Consider the following 9950-nt stretch of genomic DNA (forward strand, 5'->3'; position numbering starts at 1 on the left):
TCCCCCCTTCCACCCCCACCCCCTCCACCCCTCCATACTCCACCCCCTATCCCCCCCTACACCCCACCATCCCCCCTCCACCCCCACCCCCTACCCCCTCTCCACCCCACCACCTCCATCCCCCCTCCACCCCCACCCCCTCCACCCCCTATCCCCCCTACACCCCACCCCCTCCATCCCCCCCTCCACCCCCACCCCCCTCCATCCCCAACTCCACCCCCTCCACCACCCCCCCTCCACCCACTCCACCCCCCCTCCACCCACCCCCCTCCACCCCCCCCCCCCCCGAGGTAGCGAGGTGCCCCCCACGGCTCACGTCCACGTGAGTCGCCGGCTCGAGCAGGGGGGTCGGCAGCTTCGCGGCTCCTCCAGGACTGCTTCGTGACGTCATTGATGGAGGACCGCCGTCTCGTGCACACCACGTGGTGGCATTGCGGATTTTGAAATGTTGAGATTTTTTTTTATGACATTCGAAAAAAACCGCGTTTGTTATGATTTTGTTTTCCGGTGCCTGTGTTAGCGTGATCGTGCGACTCGGGCGCGTGAGCGCGTGAGTGCTTAGCGCGAGCCTCAAAGAGATGTCGACATTCAAGCTGAGGTTGCCCTCTTCATGAAAACACTCAACCTCGCCGCCGTGTATGTTACTACGAGATGGAGAAGGGGGCGGGGAGAGATACCATTCTAAGTAGTCGCCCATGATCATTCTGATGAACACCACTCGGTCACTCTCGTCCACATCACGATGACAATGTGGAGTTGTATAGCGTCCAGACACGCTTGCGTCTCCAGGTGCAGCATGGAAAACACGGACGCACACACATGCATAGTAGATGCAATGCTTGAATACGGCATTATAATAGACGGTCGTAGTCAGAGGGGAAGGTCTTGAGACTGGTCCCCTTCGAGGAGGGGCAGAGAGTCCAGACTACGAAAGGCCGGGGGGGGAGGGGGGATCTCCAAACCAAGAGGGCAGCAGAGGAGAAGGAGCGACCTCCCGCTGAGCAACACATTGGCTGAGAGCTTCGACAGACGGAGGCGTCGGTTGCTGCAGCAGAGAGTGCGCGGAGGGGAGCAGAGTGAGACGACAGGGCGCGGGGGGGGGGGCAGGTATGGGTGGGGGCGTGGAGAGTTCTTGCTATTGATTGTCGACTGACCTCGATCGCGTCTTTGCCGTAGCAAAGAGTCAAACGCTACTGGGTTGAGGGGACAGAATCAGAATGTGTATTTAGACTGGAGGAATCCGATGAGCTGTAAAGCTCTTTTTCACAGATGTCCAACGCCGCGTGTGGAGCCCAAGGAGCTCGCAAATCATTTACGCTAGCCCCCCCCCCCCTTCCCCCCTCATCCCTCCATCGCTGCCTCCAACAACTAAAATATAAAATATTTTTACTTAAAGCTTGCGTGACTGCAGGAATTCATATTCTTTGGGTCTTTCTGTAAATAGGTTCAAAGAAAAACGCGACTTTACCGAAAGACCCAAAGAATATAAAATATTTTGTGGCATCAACTTCCCACCGCAGCCGCCCCGAGTCGCGACAAAAACCTCCAGGGAACAACACCATCGAATCACCCCCCCAACCCCCTCCTCACCCCCCCCCCCCTCCTTACCCACTCACTCCTTACCCAGCATCCTCCTCACCTCCCCTCCTCACCCAGCCCCCTCCTCAACCCCCCCTCTCCCTCCTTACCCACTCACTCCTTACCCATCTATCTCCTCACCCCCCCCTTACCCACTCACTCCTCACCCAGCCCCCTCCTCACCCCCCCCCCTCCTCACCCAACCCCCTCCTCAAGCCCCCCACCCCCCTCCTTACCCACTCACTCCTCACCCAGCCCCCTCCTCACCCCCCCCTCCTAACCCCCCCACCTTAGCTACCCCACACATAATACTCTGGTGCATACCTACCAAACACCAGCACCAGCACTCGGGTGTGTTACAACCACCGCCAGTGCCGCCAGCAAAATAAGACAAAGATCCCCCGTATAGCCTGTAACAGACTGTAGGGGCATGTGCTGTTAGCGAGCACCTATGAAGGCCGCAAAGGTACACGAGGGGGTGGGGCCAGCACCACGCCCGACCGCCTTTGTCTCTCCAGTGGCGATGTTTACACGCCGCTGCACCAAAGTACTAATTTGAGGCTGAGTCGACCTAGGGGAGGCCCAGGAGCAGGTTCAGATAATTGTCACCGGTGTTGGCCGTGAGCGGGAATCGGACCCGGGTCGCCAGGTTCGTAGCGCAGCGCTAACCGCTACACTGCCGCTACCCACCACGAGCGCTCACGTGTGGATCATCCGCCACCGCCACCAATCACCCACGCATTAACCCACCTCATCTTCCGTCAGAGCACGGTCCAAAACGTCCCAACCGCTGTGCGCGTGCTCGTAGATGGTGGTGATGGAAAAAACATCTCAAGGTTAAGGCGCAGCCCTGCAAGCGCTTGCTCGCGCCACTGCCGGCGGAAGAGCCTGCAACAGACGGAGCTCTAGACAGCTGTCTAGAGGATAGTCTACTATTTCACGCTGAACGGACATATTGGAAGAGATGGGTGTGCCCACACTTTCACCTACCCACACGTCACCTGCCCATCGACTACCTGTGGTGAACCCATTTCTTTTTCCGTGTGTAAAGAGGTGGCGGAGATCGGGGTTGGTGGGGGCGAGGAGGGCTGTTTAAGAAACTTTCCCCTTCTGTCTCAGCTGCCGCGCCGGGAAATTGAACCGACCTCTGCCTTTGCAAGTCGACTGTGCTCACCGTGGCAGCACGGCAGCTCCCCGTATCTCTGGAGTTGCTGATCGACCCTCACCTCTCTCTAGTCGCGTCTAATCTCCGCGGGCCCTCGAATCTCGAACCCCAGCTGCCACTGGGAACGTCGTCCACGCGTTGATGGCACCCTGCCTCCACTCGTGCAACTCTCTGCTCTTATGGATTCCCCCCGAACTCCGTTCGCCAATCTGCCGATGATCTAAAATTCCCGAATACTCAATTCCCTCCGGTGGCTCCTCTCACGCCATTGCCCCGTGTGTGTGTGTGTGTGTGAAATCCCTGGGGACAATGTTCACTCCAAGAGGAGGTCGCTTGTTCTTCTCCACGCCGGTAGACTCTCCCCGCACCCCACCTCCTCTCTGTCTATCACTGATTTCCTATCTCTGTAAACTAAACAGTCGCAATGTTTCCGCGCGGAGGCTCGAGGTGCGTTCGCGTTCGATACGTCGCGACTCCCCGGTGCTCTCTTGAGGGCGCGGCGAGATTGCCTCTCGGCGTCTCTCCACGTCCTCGAGGACGCAGTGGCCGTGAGACAGCGCGACTCGCGTCATCGGGGGCCTCGATCCCAAGCAACGCCAAGAGACCCCCACTTCCAGCTCGCCCCGTCAGCCCCCCCCACTCCCCTTCCTTCCCAGCCTCACACCTGCACTTTACCCCTCCCCCCCCTCCGCATCCCAACTCCCTCGCCACTTCCTCTTTCCGCTTCCCTCGAAGCCCACCCGACTTCCGATTCCACCGTCTCCTGCCTGCCCCCCAGCGCCCCACACCGTGCCCCCTCCACCGCTTCCCCGGGTCTCATTTTCCATCCCTCGACGTCCCCCTCCGCCTCCTGACCTTCAGGAGCCCCCTTCATGCACCCCCCGCCCGCCCCTCGAGTCGGGGCACCCGTTCCCATCACGTGCCCCGTGACTGCCTGACCACTGGATCGTGACCGCGACTTCGGAGACCACCGGTGCTCGCTCGCGCCGCTCGGCGCGGGCACAGCTTATGTAATCCGCCGTGGTTTGTCCGCACGCACAATAATAATCCTAAAAGGAAGGAATGTTGGCAGCGTTTGTCCTTCAATGCCGGGCCGGTGGACGCGTGGCCACGTCGCGCTGGTCTAACCAGGCCGAGACGAAAATGCGCACAAAAATAATCTTCACTATTTTTTTTTATTCCAGCCCCGCTCTTGAGAGATTGCAACAGAACGGATTTGGAAGACCTTCACTCACAAGTGAATAGATTTGTAACTGACGATGACGAGGACCACGACTCGCAGATCTCTCTTGATGAAGACACTGCCATGGTCGGAGTTTTGACATGGCACGAATGCTTTTTTATCTTCGTCACAGTTTGGGTGAAAACGCGCCCACGTCTCGATTACCAACGACGTGGTTCTCAGCCCGCTCATCAAGATAGGCCGCCGCCTCCCATTCATCCTTGCAAGTCCTGCCCCTTATCCCCTCTGCCTAAGGCTGACAATGCCCATCGGTGCCAACGTCTTGGATCTGCGCGGCAAAAAAGTAATCTCATTCCCCAGCGCTTTGCTACACGTAACGCAAGCAGCGCAGCAGGCGAGGCAATGGCTCGCTCTTCGCCGCGGTGTAAACGTGCGCGCCTCTCGCTCGCTGCAGGGAGAGAGAGAGAGGCATGGAGGCTGCATGCGGTCGCATCGCGACGCTTTGTAAGTCGCAGTTGTACGGCGCTGTACACAGATCTGGCCCTCAGAGTGAGGAGGATCTCACCAAGTGATTAATTAAATTACCCCTCCCCCACCTCCTCACCCACTGACCTCCCCCCACCCACTCTTTACCCATCCCCCTCATCCCCCTCATCCCCCTCATCGCCCAAACGAAAAACAACAACCGACGTTCGTCACTTAGTGGCGGTGTCGTCGTCACGGCGCTTGTGCCAGGCTAAGTGCACCTTGAGGCCCCGCGAAGTGTCGAAGGCTCGCTTGACAGGAGGTAACGGCACAAACCCAGATGCCATTGGTTAACTGACTGAGATGACTGGCAGATGCACCGCCCGTGCTCACCACCGCGTTTTAGCCGCCCGGCGTTCCGCTCGTTGTTGTGAGTGTTGCTCCTCCGCCCTCCGCTGTTGCTGGAGGGCGACTCCCTAAAGAAATGCCCAGTAGCAGCAGCGTCCTTCATGAACCTCCTCCACAGACGCCGATCTTGACATCGCTGGTACCAACCCCTCTCCTCATCCATCCCCCTATTCACCTGCCCCCTTCCTCACCCACCGCCCTTCTTATCCACTCCCCCCGCCCCCTCGTTGCGCGATGCTCGGCGTACCTGACGCAATGGCGCACCTGTGTTACGCGTGAGGACGACGACTCACTCACGCCCCATCACAGTTGTTTCCGAAGCCTCGCGTGAATTGCCCACGCTTTGCGTGTCCCATCAAAGGCCTCGTCGACCCTTGAGTTCGCATGTTAGCAGCTCGCATACCTCAGGGCTTAAGACAAAATACAAGATGTATATCACTACCTGGTGAGCATATCCCGTGAACACACCCAGTGAACTCACCTGGTGAACACACCCCGCGAACTCACCTGGTGAACAAACATCACGCACTCACACGGTGGACTCACATGATGAACACACCCCGTGAACTCACCCCGTGAACTCACCTGGTGAACACACCCCGCGAACTCACCTGGTGAACAAACATCACGCACTCACACGGTGGACTCACATGATGAACACACCCCGTGAACACACCCCGTGAACTCACCCTGTGAACCCACCTGGTGAACCCACCTGGTGAACTCACCTGGTGAACAAACCTCGTGAACTCACCCAGTGAACTCGTGCCCGTGAACTCACGCCCTTGTTCTCTGTGCTCACCTCTGTAACCTACAGATCAAAAAGTATTGACTCGTCCTGAACTCTGGGTCATCTTGGCGGCGGAAAAGAGGGAGTTTGGTGGGGGGGGGGGGGGGGTTGGAGGGGGGGGGGGAGATTTGGGGGGGGGGGGTTGGAGGGGGGAGTTTGGGGGGGTTGGAGGGGGAGGGGGGAGGGGGGGACGTCCGTTGCGCAAAGTCCGCACACGGACCGCGGCACAGCGCGTGCCGCGGTCCCCCCACGGGGTCCCCTGCCGCTCGTGAACACCGCAGTCGCCCTCGTCTCGAATGAAGACAACAACAACGACGACGACGACGATTCATAACATTACTCATTCACAGAGTCAAGAACTCCCCACGTGTTTTGAGCATGGGGATTGTTTGATGATAACGGTGAGAGGGGAGGGGGGTAACGGGGGGTAGGGGGGGGGGAGCAGCTCAGATTTCACTCGCCACTGTTTTTTTGCCCCGGTCGGGAATTCAAGTCGGTTGGCCTGCCGACATGTATCGCAGTCCGCGAGACCCACTGCGCCAACGTTCACACGAAACACCCCGTTTTAGAATAGTTTGGTCCCTGTCATAGGAACGTAGAATTTCCACTCCCGACTGAGAGTACCCTCTTGGGGAATGAGCGTCATCCCACGCTCACTCAAGCGCGGAGGGACTTTCACTTTTTCGGCTGATAAACAAAAACGGCGTATTCCATTTTGCGATATTCCTGTTATTATTATTGTTATTGATGTTAACCTCATGAGGTTCAACCACATCAGGCAAACGATCGCGACCAATTGACGCGAAACACGAGCGGGCCCTTTGTAGCGATACACCGCCGTGGCCATGGAAACGATCCCGGGGTTAACTATGCCACTGTTGGGGGGGGGGGGGCTAAACACGGACATTTGTTATTCGCTGCGCCCGCTGATGTTTCGAGTAAACATTTACGTGGCGCGGTGCAAAACACGCGCCCCGGGGCTGGGGTTACAAGGGTTAGGGCCGACCCGTGTTTTCAAAACGAAGACTCGGAATCTCTCGACTCCGCCACGAGGGAGGTGGAACGACGGTGGCATTTGCTGGCTTTTGTTGACGACGCGAGGACGGCTCTCTATCAACCAGGCGGGGGCCTCACTCCGCTGGGACGCAGTCGTTACGCAACAACGGTTCACAGCACCACTGCACCCTGCGGATCAATCCAGAGAGGTGGCCGTTTCGATTCCATCTCCCGGCGCGGGAAACGTTTCTGAAATGTCCCCGGCCGCGTGCCCACGCTGCAGTGTAATTGGGTACAACCGCAGTGAGGCCGCGCGCGGTGGGGTAAAGTGTGGATACACCCACCTCTTCCAATATGTCTTGGTAGCGTGGAAGAGGAGACCAATCCCATGGAATGGTGCTCTCTGAATCTCCATCGATGGGGTGGGCCTTCGACAGCAGTGGCGTGAGCAAGCGATTGCAGGGCCGCGCCCAGGGGCGTGACGAGCGCGAAGGTGCCTGGGCGCCTCCCCAGGACCAAAGCTGCGAGTTTGGGGCCCCCTTGACACACACATCGGAGATTTGTTTTAATCAATTTATTTAAAACGAGGTTTCAGTGTATTTTTTTATTAATGAAAATGCTTTCATTCATCTTCTCCGTTTTATTAACATGTTATTATACCGGTAACGTGATATTGCAAAGAGGTACTACTACTATGAATCCGGAGTGGCTGCATTTTGCGAAGACGGAGCGCCCCTGCGGCGTTCAATTGTCGTGATCGTGAGCGCCGATGATGCGATTCGGTCAAGAGGAGTTGCGAAATATTATAACCGTCGGAGACAAATCGAATATTGGGGCCCCACCTGACGGATTTCCGCACCCCCTGAGCTGACAATGTAGTTACTATGCCACTGGCTGTACCTTTACCGATTAATTACAATGGGATGTTTTACCAAATCCTTATGTTATTTTTATATATATATATAAAAGGAGTGTTTTACATCATGCGGGAGGAAACCCGAGTACCCGGTGAAAGCCCGCCACGCATACGAGGAGATACAACTCAAATGTCTGCACAGACGTGTTCACGGGTCCACATGCCGTGCGGCCATCTCTTGGCCATCTTGAGTTTCACGAATCTCTGCCATCCCGAACGTCGTTCCGTCATTGGGTCAACAACTTGGTGGTCGCAATAGAACGCGGCAGGAAGGGGCTGTGGATGGAATGATAAAGAACACCGAGGTTCCGATGGGTGGGACGCGTGCGCAGCGTGGAGGAGGGTTGGGTTCCGAGACACCCATTGGAGGGGGACCCCGGGGTCAGCCACGAAGCGGGAGACCTAAAGCTGTAGGTGGTAGTGATGGTGGTGGTGATGGTGATGGTGGTGGTGATGGTGGTGATGGTGGTGGTGATGGTGGTGGTGATGGTGATGGTGATGGTGGTGGTGATGGTGGTGGTGATGGTGGTGGTGGTAGTGATGGTGGTGATGGTGGTGGTGGTGATGGTGATGGTGGTGGTGATGGTGGTGGTGATGGTGGTAGTGGTAGTGATGGTGGTGATGGTGGTGGTGGTGGTGATGGTGGTGGTGATGGTGGTGATGGTGGTGGTGGTGGTGATGGTGGTGATGGTGGTGGTGATGGTGGTGGTGATGGTGGTGGTGATGGTGATGGTGGTGGTGATGGTGGTGGTGATGGTGGTGGTGGTAGTGATGGTGGTGATGGTGGTGGTGGTGGTGATGGTGGTGGTGATGGTGGTGATGGTGATGGTGGTGATGGTGGTGATGGTGGTGGTGATGGTAGTGGTGGTGATGATGGTGGTGATGGTGATGGTGGTGGTGATGGTGATGGTGGTGGTGATGGTGGTGGTGATGGTGGTGGTGATGGTGGTGGTGATGGTGGTGGTGATGGTGATGGTGGTGGTGGTGGTGATGGTATATTTTCTGTCCGTCTGCTACAGCAGAGGTGTAGGGAATTCCAAAAAGACCTACATCTCTGCTTTATTGACCTGGTCAAGGCCTATGATACCATCAGTAGGACTGGGCTCTGGGTTGTTCTTCGTGCTTTCGGAGTCCCTGACCCTCTGCTCACGATCATTAAGGACCTTCATGATGGTGAGCGGGCCCGGGTAAAACTACGTGGCCGGGAGTCGGAGCCTTTCCCTGTACACCTTGGGGTGCGACAGGGATGTCCTCTGGCTCCCACATTATTTAACATCTATTTCGACTGCGTAGTTCGTGAAGCCTTCAATAGCTGTACCGGGGGAATTACCATTTGGTACAGATATAATGGGAGGCTGATCGACGCCCGGGTGCGATCAAGGGATGGCTCCCTATTGGTCAACCACGTTATGTATGCCGATGATTTGGTAATAGCTGCTCATTCAGAAGAGGAGTTGGAGACGCTGCTGCTGAGACTGGAGTGTGCCACTAAGAGGTGGGGCCTTACCATCAGCCCCACCAAAACTAAGCACCTGCCTGGGTATTTTGTACCATCGGGCACTCCGCCCCCACAACTCCCAATCGGTGATGGGGCAGTTGTGGAGAGAGTAGAGAGTTTCCCGTACCTGGGCAGTGTGCTCATGACCGGCTCCAGTTTATCAGCAGAGGTCTCACTCCGAATCAGTCGAGCGGCAATATCTTTTCATCGGTTGCGTAACGCTGTGTGGAAGCTACCTGGTCTGTCGCTCCGCACGAAGCTTCAGGTCTTCTCGGCCACGGTCATTCCCTCCCTTCTCTACGCTTGCGAAACGTGGACCCCCCTAGTGGAGCATCTTCGCCGGTTGGAAACATTTAGGCTGGCCTGCCTACGATCCATCCTGGGTTTAACCAGGCTGGATTGTGTGAGGAGCTCACAAGTCCTTGAAAGATATGGGCAAAGTCCCATCAGTGAGCTCCTCCGGCAGGCAAGGCTGCGTTGGCTGGGTCATGTAGCCCGCATGCCCAGCCACCGCATGCCTAAACAGCTTTTGTTCGGCCGGATCGAGGGGGCTAAACGGGCGCGGCACGGGCTAGAGAAGAGATGGAGTGATGTGGTACAGGAGGACGTGGAGCTGAGTGGACTTGCCGATGACTGGTACCAGCGGTGTCAAGATCGGCCTCAGTGGAGGAGGCTCGTGAAGGACGCTACTGGGCAGTTGGAGGCAGTCGCCCTCCAACAACAACGGAGGGCGGAGGAGCGACGCTCACAACAACGAGCGGAGCGCCGGGTGGCTAAAGCTCAGCAAGTTGGCACAGTAGGGGGCACAGGTGGTGCATCAGCCAGTCATCTCGGTCATCTCGGTCAGTCGACCCGTGGCACCTGGGCCTGCCCCGTGACCTCCTGCCAGAGGGCGTTCGACACTTCACGTGGCCTCAGGGTGCACATGGCCTGGCACAAGCGTCGTGGTGA

Source organism: Lampetra planeri, chromosome 12, assembly GCF_965212315.1.
Source record: "Lampetra planeri chromosome 12, kcLamPlan1.2.h2, whole genome shotgun sequence".
Lineage (NCBI taxonomy): Eukaryota > Metazoa > Chordata > Hyperoartia > Petromyzontiformes > Petromyzontidae > Lampetra > Lampetra planeri.